Raw genomic sequence first — 15209 nt, forward strand, 5'->3', positions numbered from 1 at the left:
GGGGCAGAAGGTATATTGGAGCGAATTATAGCAGAGAACTTCCCTACTGTGGGGAAGGAAACAGGCATCAAAATCCAGGAGGCACAGAGAACCCCCCTCAAATTCAATAAAATAGGTCAACACCCCGACATCTAATAGTAAAACATACGAGTCTCAGAGACAAAGAGAAAATCCTGAAACCAACTCAGGAGAAGAGATCTATAACCTGCAATGGTAGAACATGAGAGTGGCAACAGACCTAGCCACAGAGAACTGACAGGCCAGAAAGGACTGGCACGAAATATTCAGAGCACTAAACGAGAAAAATATGCACCCAAGAACACTGTATCCAGCTAGGCTGTCATTGAAAATTGAAGGAGACATAAAAAGCTTCCAGGACAAACAAAAACTAAAGGAATTTGCAAACACAAAACCAGCCCTACAAGAAATATTGAAAGGGGTCCTCTAAGAAAAGAGAGAGCCTAAAGTAACATAGACAAGAAAGGAAAACAGACAATATACAGTAACAGTCACCTTACAGGCAATACAATGGCACTAAATTCATATCTTTCAATAGTTACCCTGAATGTAAATGGGTTAAATGCCCCAATCAAAAGACACAGGCTATCAGATTGGATAAAAAAAAAAAAAAGACCAATCGATATGCTGTCTGCAAGAGACTAATTTTAGACCCAAACACACCCCCAGTTTGAAAGTAAGGGGGTGGAAAACTACCATACTAATGGACACCAAAAGAAAGCTGGGGTGGCAATCTTTATATCAGACAAATTAGATTTTAAACCAAAGACTATAATAAGAAATGAGGAAGGACACTATATCCTACTTAAAGGGTCTATCCAACAAGAAGATCTAACAATTGTAAATATCTATGCCCTTAACATGGGAGCAGCCAATTGCATAAGGCAATTAATAACAAAAGCAAAGAAACACATCAACAACAATATAATAATAGTGGGGGACTTTAACACCCCCCTGACTTAAATGGACAGATCACCTAAGCAAAAGATCAACAAGGAAATAAAGACTTTAAATGACACCCTGGACTTGAAGTCCACCAAATGGACTTCACAGATATATTCAGAACATTCCATCCCAAAGCAACAGAATACACATTCTTCTCTAGTGCCCATGGAACATTCTCCAGAATAGACAACATCCTAGGTCACAAATCAGGTCTCAACTGGTACCAAAAGATTGGGATCATTCCCTGCATATTTTTAGGCCACAATGCTTTGAAATTAGAACTCAATCACAGGAGGAAAGTCAGAACTCAAATACATGGAGGCTAAAGAGCATCCTACTAAAAAATGAATGGGTCCACCAGGAAATTAAAGAAGAATTAAAAAATTCATGGAAACAAATGAAAATGAAAACACAACTGTTCAGAATCTTTGGGATGCAGCAAAGGCAGCCCTGAGAGGAAAGTATATAGCAATACAAGACTTTCTTAAGAAACAAGAAAAGTCTCAAATACACAACCTAACCCTACACCTAAAGGAGCTAGAGAAAGAGCAGCAAATAAAGCCTAAACCCAGTAGGAGAAGAGAAATAATAAAGATCAGAGCAGAAATCAATGAAATAGAAACCAAAAGAACAGTAGAACAGATCAACAAAACTAGGAGCTGGTTCTTTAAAAGAATTAACAAGATTGATAAACCCCTGGCCAGACTGATCAAAAAGAAAAGAGAAAAGACCCAAATCAACAAAATCATGAATGAAAGAGGAGAGATCACAACCAACACCAAAGAAATACAATTATAAGAATATATTATGAGTAACTATATGTCAGCAAATTAGATAACCTGGAAGAAATGGATGCACTCCTAGAGATGTATCAACACCCAAAACTGTACCAGGAAGAAATAGAAAACCTGAACAGACCTATAACCACTAAGGAAATTGAAGCAGTCATCAAAAATCTCCCAACAACAAGAGCCCAGGGCCAGATGGTTTCCCAGGGGAATTCTACCAAACATTTAATGAATAATTAATACCTACCCTTCTGAAACTGTTCCAAAAAATAGAAATGGAAGGAAAACTTCCAAACTCTTTTTATGAGGCCACCATTCCCTAGATCTCAAAACCAGACAAAGACCGCATCAAAAAGGAGAATTACAGACCAATATCCTTGATGAACATGGATGCAAAAATTCTCACCCAAATACGAGCCAATAAGATCCAACAGTACATTAAAAGGATTATTCACCATGAACAAGTGGGATTTATCCCTGGGCTGCAAGGTTGGTTCAACACCTGCAAATCAGTCAATGTGATACAATACATTAATAAAAGAAAGAACAAGAATCATATGATCCTCTCAATAGATGCAGAAAAAGCATTTGACAAAGTACAGCATCCTGTCTTGATCAAAACTCTTCAGAGTATAGGGATAGAGGGTACCTACCTCAATATCATAAAAGCCATCTATGAAAATCCCACAGCGAATATCATTCTCAGTGGGGAAAAACTGAGAGCTTTCCCCCTAAGGTCAGGAACACAGCAGGGATGTCCACTATCACCACTGCTATTCAACATAGTACTAGAAGTCCTAGCCACAGCAATCAGACAACAAAAAGAAATCAAAGGCATCCAAATCGGCAAAGAAGTCAAACTCTCACTCTTTGCAGATGATATGATACTTTATGTGGAAAATCCAAAAGACTCCACCCCAAAACTGCTAGAACTCATCCAGGAATTCAGTAAAGTGGCAGGATATAAAATCAATTTACACAAATCAGTGGCATTCCTATACACCAACAAGACAGAAGAAAGAGAAATTAAGGAGTCGATCCCATTTACAATGGCACCCAAAACCATAAGATACCTAGGAATAAACCTAACCAAAGAGGCAAAGAATCTGTACTCAGAAAACTATAAAACACTTATGAAAGAAATTGAGGAAGACACAAAGAAATGGAAAAATGTTCCATGGTCATGGGTTGGAAGAACAAATATTGTGAAGATGTCAATGCTACCTAGAGCAATCTACACATTCAATGCAATGCCCATCAAAATATGATCCATAAAGAAGCTGTGGTATATATTTATACAATGGAATATTATGCAGCCATCAAAAAAACTCGAAATCTTGCCATTTGCAATGATGTGGTTGGAACTGGAGGGTATTATGCTGAGCGAAATAAGTCAATCAGAGAAAGACATGTATCATATGACCTCACTGATATGAGGAATTCTTAATCTCAGGAAACAACCTGAGGGTTGCTGGAGTGGTGGGGGGTGGGAGGCATGGGTTGACTGGGTAATAGACATTGGGGAGGTATGTGCTATGGTGAGCACTGTAAATTGTGTAAGACTGTTGAATCACAGACCTGTACCTCTGAAACAAATGATACATTATATGTTAAAAAAAGAAGAAGAAGAAGATAGGAGGAAGGGAAAAATGAAGGGGGGGGAATCGGAGGGGAAGATGAACCATGAAAGACTATGGACTCTGAGAAACAAACTGAGGGTTCTAGAGGGATGGGGCATCAGGGGATGGGTTAGCCTGGTGATGGGTATTAAAGAGGGCACATACTGCATGGAGCACTGGATGCTATACGCAAACAGTGAATCATGGAATACTACATCAAAAACTAATGATGTAATGTATGGTGATTAACATAACATAATAAAAAAATTAAGTAGTTATCACATAAAATAGACTATTACATCTATAAAATGTTTTGTGTAAGCCTTAAGGTAAAAGGTTTTTAAGCAAAAACCTACAGTAGAGTTACAAAGATAAAGAGAAGGGAATTAAAGCATACCACTATGAAATCATCAACTTACAATGGAAGGCAGCAAAAGAGGAAGAAAGGAACAAGGGAACTACAAAATAGCCAGAAAACAGTAAGATGGCATTAGTAAGTCCTTACTTATCAAGAGATATGTGAAATGTAAATGGATTAAATTCTTTAATCAAAAGGCTTAGAGTGGCTGGCTGGATGAAAACATAAGAGCCAACTATGTGCTGCCTACAAGAGACTCACTTCAGCTTTAAAGACACACACAGGCTCAAGGTGAAGGGATGGAAAAGGTTTTTCTTGCAAATGGAAACCAAAAGACAGCAGACATTTATATCAAACAAAATAGATTTTAAAGCCAAAAATTATAACAAGAGACAAAAGTACTACATAATGATAAAAGGATCAGTTCCTCAAAAAGATATAACAATCATATATATATATACAAATATATATATTATACACACACATATATATTGTATAAATATAAACAGATGATAGATAGATATGTTTTAAAAATGGAGCACCTACATATATTAAGCAATATTAACAGATCTGAAGGGAGAAATATAAAATAAGAGTAGGTAACTTTTTTTTTTAATTCAATTAGCCAACATATAGTACACCATTAGTTTTAGATGTAGTGTTCAATGATACATTAATATTCCACTTTCAACATTAGCTAGATCATCTGGACAGAAAATCAGTAAGGAAACACTGGACTTGACCTACACTTTAGACCAAGTGGACCTAACAAACATATACAGAACGTTCTGTCCAACAACAGTAGAATACACATTTTTCTCAGGAACACATGGAACATTCTCCAGGATAGAAAATGATAGGTCATAAAACAAGTCTTAGCAGATTTAAGAAGATTGAAATAATGCCAAATATTTTTTCTGATCACAATGGTATGAAACGAAATCAATTAACAAAAGAAATCTGTAGAATTCACAAGTATGTGGAAATTAGACAACATATTTCTGATCAACCAATGAATAAAAGAAGAAATCAAAAGGAAAATGAAAAAAAATATTGAAAAAAAGTGGAAACACAATATACCAAAACTTGTGGGATGTAGCAAAACTAGCCCCCAAATGGAAGTTTATAGTGATAAATGTCTACATTAAGAAAAATGAAAGATTTCAAATAAGTTACTTAACTTTACACTTCAATGAACCAAAAAATGAAGAAAAATTAAGCCCAAAGTTAGCAGAAGGAAATAACAAAGACCAGTGCTGAAATAAATAAACTAGAGGCCAGAAAAAAACAATAGAAAAGATTAATGAAAGTAAAAACTGATATTTTGAAAGGATAAGCAAAATTGACAAAACTTTAGCTAGACTACAAGGAAAAAGAGAAGACTCATAAATAAAATTAGAAAAAGTAGATATTACAACTGATACCACAGAGATACAAATGATCATAAGAGACTACTAGAACAACCACACATTGACAGATTGGATAATCTACAAGTAATTGATAAATTCTTAGAAACACACAACTTACCAAGACTGAATAATGAAGAAATAGAAAATCTGAACAGACCAATACAATAAGGAGATTGAACCAGTGATCCAAACTATCCCTCAAAAAGAAAATCCAAGACCAGATGGTTTCTCTAGTGAATTCTACCAAACATTTAAAGAAGAATGCCAAACTTTCTCAAACTCCTACAGAAAATTGAAGAGGAGATATTACCCCCAAACTCATTTTATAAGACAAGCATTAGCCTAATACTAAAGCCAGATAAGGACATTACAAGAAAAGAAAACTATAGGCCAATACCCTGATGAATATAGATGCAAATATTCTCAAAAAAAATTAGCAAACTGAATTCAACAACACATTAAAAGCATACACTATGATCAAGTGGAATTTATCCCTGGGAAGAAAGGATGGTTCAACATATGCAAATCAATAAATATGAGACATCACATTAATAGAATGAAAGATATAAGTCATATGATCTTCTCAATAGATACAGAAAAATAATTCATCTAATACATTAAGATACATCTTAATAGATGTAGAAAAATTACTTGATAAAATATGACATCTGTTCATGATAAAAACTCTCAACAAAGCAGGTATAGAAAGAATATACCTCTGCATAATAAAGGCCATATATGACAAGTCCACACCTAACATCATACTAAATGGCAAAAGTTTGACAATTTTTCACCTAAGATCAGGAAGAAGACAAAGATGCTCGCTCTTACCACTTTTATTCAACATAGTACTGGAAGTCCTAGCCATAGCAATTAGGTAAGAAAAGGAAATAAAGCATATTCAAATTGGAAAGGTGTAAAACTGTCTTTGCTTGCAGATGATATCTTATATATAGAAAATCCATAAGACTACCAAAAAAAAAAACTGTTGAAACTAATCAACAAATTCAGTAAAGTTGCAGGATACTAAATCAACATACAAAAATCAGTTGTGTTCCTATACACTAAAACAAAATATATGAAAAGAAATAAAGAAAACAATCTCATTTACAACAGCATCAAAAACAATAAAATACTCCTGGCTAAACTTAATGAAGGAGGTGAAAGATCTGTACACTGAAAACTACAACACTTTGAGGAAAGAAATTGAAGACACAAACCTGGAAAGCTATCTTGTGTTCATGGATCAGAAAAATTAATATTATTAAAGTGTCCATACCACACCAGTTATCTATAGATTTGACACAATCCCCATAAAAATCCTAATGATATTTTTCACAGAAATAGAAAAAACAATTCTAAAATTTGTTTGAAATCACAAAAGACTTTGAATAGCCACAAAAGAAGAACAGAGCTGGAGGCATGACACTTCCTGATTTCAAACTATACTACAAAGCTATAGTAATCAATGGTGCTGGCATAAAAATAGACACATAAACCAATAGAACAAAATTGAGAACCCACAAATAAACATATACATATATACTCACATATACGGTCAACTAATATTTGACAAGGGATCCAAGAATACTCTATGGGAAAAGATATTCTCTTTAATAAATGATACTGGGAAAACTGGATAATCACATGCAAATGAATAAAATTGGACTCCTATCTTAATCTCACTCACAAAAAATTAACTTGAAATGGATTAAAGGCTTAAACATAAGAATTAAAACCATAAATTCCTAGAAGTAAATAGAGGGAAAATCTCCTTGTCTTGGCAGTAATCTTTTGTTTGTGACATCAGAAGCACAAGCGAAATAAAAAGCAAAAGTAATTACGTGGAACTACATCAAGCTAAAAGTCTTCTGCACAGCAAAAGAAAAAAATCAACAAAATGAGAAGGCAACATACAGAATGGGAAAAAAATATTTGCAAATCATGTCTCATAAAGGGTAAATATCCAAAATATATGAAGAACTCCTACAACTCAAAAGCAAAATAAAATTTAAAAAATCTGATTAAAAAATGAGCAGAGGAACTGAATAGACATTTTTCCAAAGAAGACATACAAATGGCCAATGGGTACATGAAAAGGTGCTCAATATCACTGATCATTAGGGAAATGCAAGTCAAAACCACAAAGGGATATCACTTCATACCTGTTAGAATGGCTATCACCAAAACAAGAAGAGATAACAAAGTATTGACAAAGACATAGAGAAAAGGGAATTCTTGTGCACTGTTGGTGAGAATGTAAATCGGCACAGCCACTATGGAAAACAGCATGTAAACTCCTCAAAAATTTTACAATAAAACTGCCATATGATTCAGCAATCCCAATTCTGGGTATATATCCAAAGGAAATGAAATCAGGATTCTAAAAAGATACCTGCACCTTCACACCCATTGCAGCATCATTCACAATAGTCAAGATATGGAAACAACCCAAGTGTCCATTTATGGATGAATGGATTAAGAAAATGTGGTGTACATACACAATGGAATATTATTCAGCCTTGAGAAAGAATGACATTCTGTCATTTGGGACAACAAAGATGGACCTGGAAGGAATTATGCTGAGTGAAGGAAGTCAGACAGACACAAGACAAATACTGTATGATATCCACTTAAATCTAGAATCTAAAAACTAAAAAAGCTAAACTCCTAGTAACAGAGAGTAGAACAGTGGTTGCCAGGGGTTGGGTGGTGGAGGAAATGGGGACATGTCTGTCAAAGGTAGTTTAGAACTTATAGTTATGAGTAAATTCTAGGGATTAAATGTACAGCATGGTGATTATAGTTAACAATACTGTATTATATACTTGAGAGTTGCTAAGAGAGTGGATCTTAAACATTTTCACTTCAAAAGAGAATGGTAATTATGTGAGGTGATGGAGGTATTAATTAATGTTACTGTGGTAGCCATTTCAATGGCTACCACATTTGATAGACAATGAAGTCTATCAAATCTGCATGCCATACACATTTACATGTATGATACAAGAAGTTGTATTATATGTCAATTATACCTCAATAAAGCTAGGGGGAAAGCAGAGTGTATATAAAATGAGTGGCACTATCTCATCTGGGGCAGGCTAGATACAGAGAAACTGACATGCCCACTTTTTTCCAATTACCCTGGAAAACCCCTTGCATATATTATATTACAAGAAGCACTCCTCTAGAATAATATATTCTTTCTTACAATAGAATTTTAAAATTAAAATGTCTTCACTTCAAAAAGACAAATCCCCCAAAATGGAAACATAAACAACTGGAGGTGGCAAATGTTTTGTAGGTAATAATTCTGCTCAAAATCTCTTCTATCATTCTATTAATGAATATTAATGACATGAATACTATGGATCCAGCTCTAGATTCCTAATTTAAATAAGAACTCCCTAAACTTCTTGTCAACCTGAGCTGTACTCCATGGCCCACCCTCCATTTGCACCACCTAACACTACATTCCAGCAATGCCACAAGTCTGAACAAATCCCCAATTATTTCTGCTTCTTGGTCTTTGCACTCACCACTGTCACAACCTAGAACAATGTAACATCCTTCCCTTCACTTGACCAATTCCTGTTCAGCATTCAAGGCTCAACTCAGACATTTTCTCCTCTGGGAAAACTTTCCTACTTATCTATTTCCCTAAACAGACTGAAAAATAAGCACACAATAACACACATGAAAATGTAAATCACAACACAGTGTTAGCCCTGGGTAGGGGGGGCACACAGAAAGAAAACAAAGACTTAAAGCTAAGAATTTAATCAAAGAAATAAAAAGGAGCATAAAATAGTAGATTAACCCCAAACAGCTTTATTAAGATATAATTGACATCTAAGTGCTAACCCTTAGTGGGCAAGGAGGAACAGAAAAAGAAAAAACAGAGGGATAAGTGGAAGACAAATAGTAAGCTGATAGACTTAAACGCAATGACATCAATAATTACATTAAATATAAATGGAGTAAACACTTCAATTAAAAACTAGAGATTGTCAGACTGGATGTAAAAACAAGACACAATGATATGGTGCCTACAAGAGATGGATTTTAAGTATAAAGACACAAATAGATTGTGAGTAACAAGATAAAAAAAGAACTACCATGCTAACAGTATCAGAATTGTCAACTCTGTGAGCAACACCGTTCTTTACAGTGGAGAAACCTGACAAACACTACTTCAAACCAGGTGACCAAGGTCAACATCAACAGTAACAAGTCATGTTAATCAAAAGACATAATTTTTTAAAAGATCAAAAATTTTAAAACATTGTTTAAAGATTAAAAAGTAAAGCAACATGCTGGTATAAATGTGATTCACTTAACTACAAAGAATTAGTATGCAAAAGTTACAAAGAATGCTCTATATATCAATAAAAAAAGGACAATCAATTAGAGAAGTGGGCAAAAGATATAAACTGGCAATTCACAGATGAGCCAAATAGAAAGACACAAAAATGCTCCATCTCTGAGTATCAGGGAAGTACGCATTAAAGCCACAATCATAGTAAGAACTATTTATCATTCTTCAGATAGGTAATATTTAAGTCTGAAAATTGTAAGTCTTGGTATATGTATGGATCACAGCAGCTCTTAAACCCTGCTGATAGGAATATAAATTGTTTAACTAATTTCTTTTTTCTTAATTTTTTATTGTTATGTTAATCACCATATACTACATCGTTAGTTTTTGATGTAGTGTTCCATGATTCATTGTTTGTTCATAACACCCAGTGCTCCATACAGAATTGTTTAACTAATTTCTAATTCAACTTGGCATTATCTGAACCAATTCAAGATTATTTTACTAACATAGCCAGCAATTATACTCCTTAGGTATATAAATGCTCAGAACCAATTCCGTCTGTTCAAGGAGTCCCATCAGAGTAACCATAAACCTTGCATGCTCCTTTTCATTGTCCTCACAAATTCTCCCCTACATCTGCTGCCTCTTTTCAATCATACTAATGTCAACACTGAACTTCAATCTAGAAAAACACAAACAATCCATGGAACTAGAGGGTATTATGCTAAGCAAAATAAGTCAATCAGAGAAAGACAAATACCATATGATTTCACTCATATGTGGAATTTAAGAAACAAAACAAATGAACATGGGGGAAGGGAAGGAAAAATGAAATAAGATGAAAACAGAGAGGGAGGCAAAACTATTAGAGACTCTTAACTCTAGGAAACAAACAGTTGCTGGAGGGGAGGGGAGATGGGGTAACTGGGTGATGGGCATTAAGGAGGGCATTTGATGTAATGAGCCCTGGGTGTTATATGCAACTGATGAATCACTAAATTTTACCCCTGAAACTAGTAATATATTATATGTTAACTAAATTGAATTTAAATAAAAAACTTTTAAAAAATCCACAGAAGACAGAATCTCACGTAAAAATATCTCAGTGGTCCCTCTATAGAAATATTTGTAGCAGCTCTTTTTGTAACATTTTGAATATTCATCAATAGGAAAATGGGTGTGTTGTATAATATGAATACCATATATTACTATTCAACAATAAAAATGAATGCAAATCCACACATCAACCCATGTGAATATTGCACATGATAAATTGAAAGGGGAAGAGGCATTGCAAGAAAACACATACACTGTGATAACCACTTGTGTAAAGTTCACAAACTTGCAAAGCAAGTGTGCACTGATAAATATATTTATAGTAAAATTCCATTTCTCCAAGTAGCCCTGATTCATCTTATTGGAAAATAGCATTAGAAACCAAGATATGAGTGCTGGGTATGTTGTTACTAGGATATTGTTTGTTTCTTCTGGACCCCCTTGGCTGACAGAGCAAGGAAATGTATGTGTGTATATTAACTAGCATGTATAGACATATCTAAAATTATTTTTATATGTAACCATCTGAATATATTTAATCTAAGCATGGATTCCTCCTGATTCTCCAGCTATAACTCATTACTGTAATTATCATAATTCTAACCTCCTCCCCTTGCTTACCTATAAACTCCCACTCCAAAAGTGAGAAACCTGGCTCTCAGCATTCACCAGCTATTTGCTTAATTCAATTCCCATACACAGACACAGAAGTATCAGAATTGTCAACATATAGGCCTGTGAGAAAAAGCTCTATCAACTAGAATACAGTGCTCCCAAGAGTACAGTATGATGTGGAAAAGAGAAAAAAGGAATGACTTGACAGGGGAGAAACCTGACAAATACTACCTCAACCAGGTGATCAGGGTCAACATCAACAGTGATAAGTCATGGGGATAGCACGTGTCTTTGATATAATGGGATGAGGAGGGCGCTTTACTTCTGTGGTCCTCCTCCCCAAAACCCATAATTCCAGTCTAATCATAGGAAAAATAACAGACAAATCCTAATTGAGGAACATTCTACAAAATACATGACCAGTACTACTTAAAACTTTCAAGTTCATTAAAAAACAAGGAAAATCTAAGAAATTGCCACAGCCAAGAAAAGCCTAAGGAAACATGATGACTGTATCCTGGATGGGATCCTGAAACAAAAAAAAGGGGGGGGACATTAGGTAAAAACTAAGGAAAGCTAAATGAAGTATGGATATTAGTCAATAATGATGTATCAATATGTGTTCATTAATCTTAACACATATGTAAGATTTTAATAGTGAAGTAAGATGCAATAACCGTCTGTACTGTTTTCACAACTTTTCTGTAACCAAAACTATCCTTAAAAAATAGCTGACTTTTTTAAAATGAGTAAGAAAATATACACCAATTTCAAGATGATGGTTACCTCCAGGAGGCAAAGGAATGAGACCTGGAAGTTACACAGGGATTGCCCCATGACGTTGTAACATTTAACCATATATTTAAGAACGGAAACCCTGGAACCAGGCTGTCTATGCTCAGTGTCACTGAGTAATGTGGACCACCTGTGCTACCCAAGTTCTGAGGAAGGAGAGAACAGTATGGTGTGGGAGGAGAATGGGGTTAAGGAGAACTTATAGGAAGTGACACTAGAGCTGGGTGACTGCAAAAGAGAGAGGTAAGAAGGAGAGTTTGAGAGAAAGCCCAGGTGAGGCATTCAGCTGATACTGGGTGTGTGGTACCTGCACAGTGAGGCTCTTAAGGGCACCATGTGAGCAAGACCAAACCCTGGGCAAAAGTCCCCCACCCTAACCCCAAGAGCCTTCCCATGAGACTTCGTGTTTGGCTATTTATCAGAAAGCCCTTCACAGCTTCCTCTACCCAAAGCATCATGCACAGTCCCATAGTCCCATCAGCTTTTCCAGATTTGCTGCAGGAAGGCAATGAAGGGGGATGCTCAGGGATGCTCAGACTGAGAAAAGTAAAGAAATTGGCTTCTCATCCTTGGATGGGTCCTTGGCTCCTTAAATAAATGCAATCCAGCCCTGGCCAGAGAGATAGGAGGAAGGAAATCTGGACATGGGCACAGCCTTGCATGCAGTCTTTCTACCACATTCTTATCCTCCCTGTTACTGTCACAACATGGGCATGAACAGCTAAGCCGTGGTCCCTGACCAGCTGTCTGTGACATCCCACAGCTTCTCGGCCACTTCCCCTGCCTGCCGTGCCCTGAGCGCTATGCAAAAGCTTAGTCTGAGCAAAGCAGAGGTAGAATGCAGGGCAGCTGATAAAGAAAGAGCTCACTACAAGTTCTGAAACCCATCTGAAATTATTTGGGGGAGAGAGAATCACAGAATCCAAGAATTAAAAGAATTCAAGAAAACATCAGCCATGGAAAACTCAGTGTCTCGAGTGAGAATTTTCTTCTAACCAACCAGACCATGATTCAGCAAGCCTTGGTAACAGACCCCAGTCACCTCTCAAGACAGCCCTCCTGGATATTTCGGCAAAGAAATGGATAGCCTGACTCTAGTCATGAGAAAATATCAGACAAACCCAAAGGAACATTCCACAAAACCACTGGCCTGTGGTCTTTAAAATTGTTTGCATTATGAAAGATTAACAGCAACTAAAGATACTTGACAGCTAAAAGCAATATCCAATCCTGCATTGGATCCTGGACCAGGAAAAAAAAAATTAAGCATGTTATTTTGGGACAACTGGGGAAACTTGAGTATGAACTGTAGGGTACATAGTAGCATTTATCAAAGTAAAATTTTCTGATGTTGATAATTGTACAATTTGACAATTAATAATTGTGATAATTACAGTTATATAAGAGAATGTCTTTATTCCTAGGAAATATATACTACAGTATTTAGAGATAATGGAGCAAAATGTCTCCAATTTACTCTCAAATGTATCAGAAAAATAATAATTATGCATGGAGAGAGAATGTTAAAGCAAATGCGGCAAAATGTTAATTTGCAATTCGGAGTGAAGGGTAGTTAAAATTTCTTAGCACTATTGTTGTCACTTTTATGTAGTTTAAAATCATTTCAAAATAAAAAGTTAAACCTTTTTTTAAAGAAATAGCCCTAAAGGGAATGAATTGTTTTCTTTCTGTGGAACTGAACGTGATTTTCCTGCAGCAGTCACTCTGTGCTCAGGTGTCATGCGGGCTACATTTATCCTTCCTTACGTGCCCTCAGATGTGTGAAGACAATCATTGTGTTCCTCTGCTCACCCTCAGCAACCCATCTGCAATTTCTCCCCTGTCCAAACTACATGCCCCAGTCCCTAGAATCCAGATTTCCTCTTCCTGAGAGGGTGGGCTTCACCATCCATGGAGAACCATTACTATGACCTCCGTAATTTTTCTCGCTTTCCTAATGGCAACGAATCCTGGCAGCAAGCTGTCATGGGCTCATCTTAAGGGGTCTGGATTCCAAAATGCCAAACAGGAGACCAGGCCTCCCTGGCCATGTTCAGGTAATCAGAGTGCATAGGAAATTGGTGCTGGGAGGTAATTTTCTTGAGTACTCCACACGGAATGCAGAGTTATGATTACCTAAGATGGTTTGGAAGTGTTGCAACAGGAATGGCACCTTGCTAAATTTGGCAGCCTTGGGGGAAAATGAGACTTTTTAAATCAGGAAGTCTGCTTTGGCTAACGTCTCTATCCCCCGTCTGTCGTGCCATCCTCTGCCAGGCGTGAGGAGATGCCTGGAGCGGCAAATCTGCTTGCTGGCAGCTAGGGGGTGGGGGTGGGGGGGCCTGATGGGAGCTGAAAGGAGTGAAGACAGGACCAGGCCAGGGCCCCTGCAGCTATCATGACTCTGTTCCTGGCAGCCTTTTTCCACTCATAGCATCTGAGGGTTGGCAGGGGATGGAAGAAGGTCCCTGGTGCATCCATCCCTCTGCTTTCTGGCAGGGCATTCCTAACCTGACCTCAATGGACCTGACAAGGTAGAAGCAGGAAGGACTCTCTTTAGAGCAGTGGATTATGGACCACATATGATTTACAGGTCCATTTTATTTGGCCTGTACAGTTTTTAAATTTTTCTGAATTTGAATTAGGAGATATCATATTAAAAGAGAAAAGACCTCTGGCCAGTGACGAAACATCAAGAGCTCTGCAAGCCCATGTGGCTACAATCCCCTCATACTGAGCAACAGCAACCCTTTTTTTGCCACAATTCCACCACTCCTTATTGTCTCCCCAACTCTGGGGCTCTGGGGACTCAGCATTTATCCTCACCTTTGCACTGCTCTTTTCCTTATAGTAGATCCATTTTTCTCTATCCTTGCTCTACAAAAGTAGAGGACAAAAGATACCTAGAGGGCGTTTCAAGAAGAAATATTTTCCACATCTACTTACTTTGCTCAATTATGTTCCATTTCTGCCTCTCTAACCTAGAAAATTAACAAGTAGCAATTCTTGTTTCAGAATTGGATTCTTAGTGTTCCTTTGTGCCCATAATGGAAGTCCTTCCTTAGCATTCCCCTGCATCAGTCAAATGCAGATATACTGTTAATGATAAAATCCTTCCCAGATAAGAGATTATGACCCTGTTGATTTCTTGATAAATCCATTCTTAATTTTAAGCCACCCAAACAACCAATATCAAATGGTCTTATATCCTCTCCCCAACTCCCATAGCCCCTTCCTCCATGCCCTGGCCAGCCTCCAGCTCAGAGGAGAAGCTCTGTCCAGCTG

The sequence above is a fragment of the Eumetopias jubatus genome, unplaced genomic scaffold, assembly GCF_037043125.1.
Source record: "Eumetopias jubatus isolate StellerSeaLion01/CBP00866 unplaced genomic scaffold, mEumJub1_p1.0 scaffold_10, whole genome shotgun sequence".
Lineage (NCBI taxonomy): Eukaryota > Metazoa > Chordata > Mammalia > Carnivora > Otariidae > Eumetopias > Eumetopias jubatus.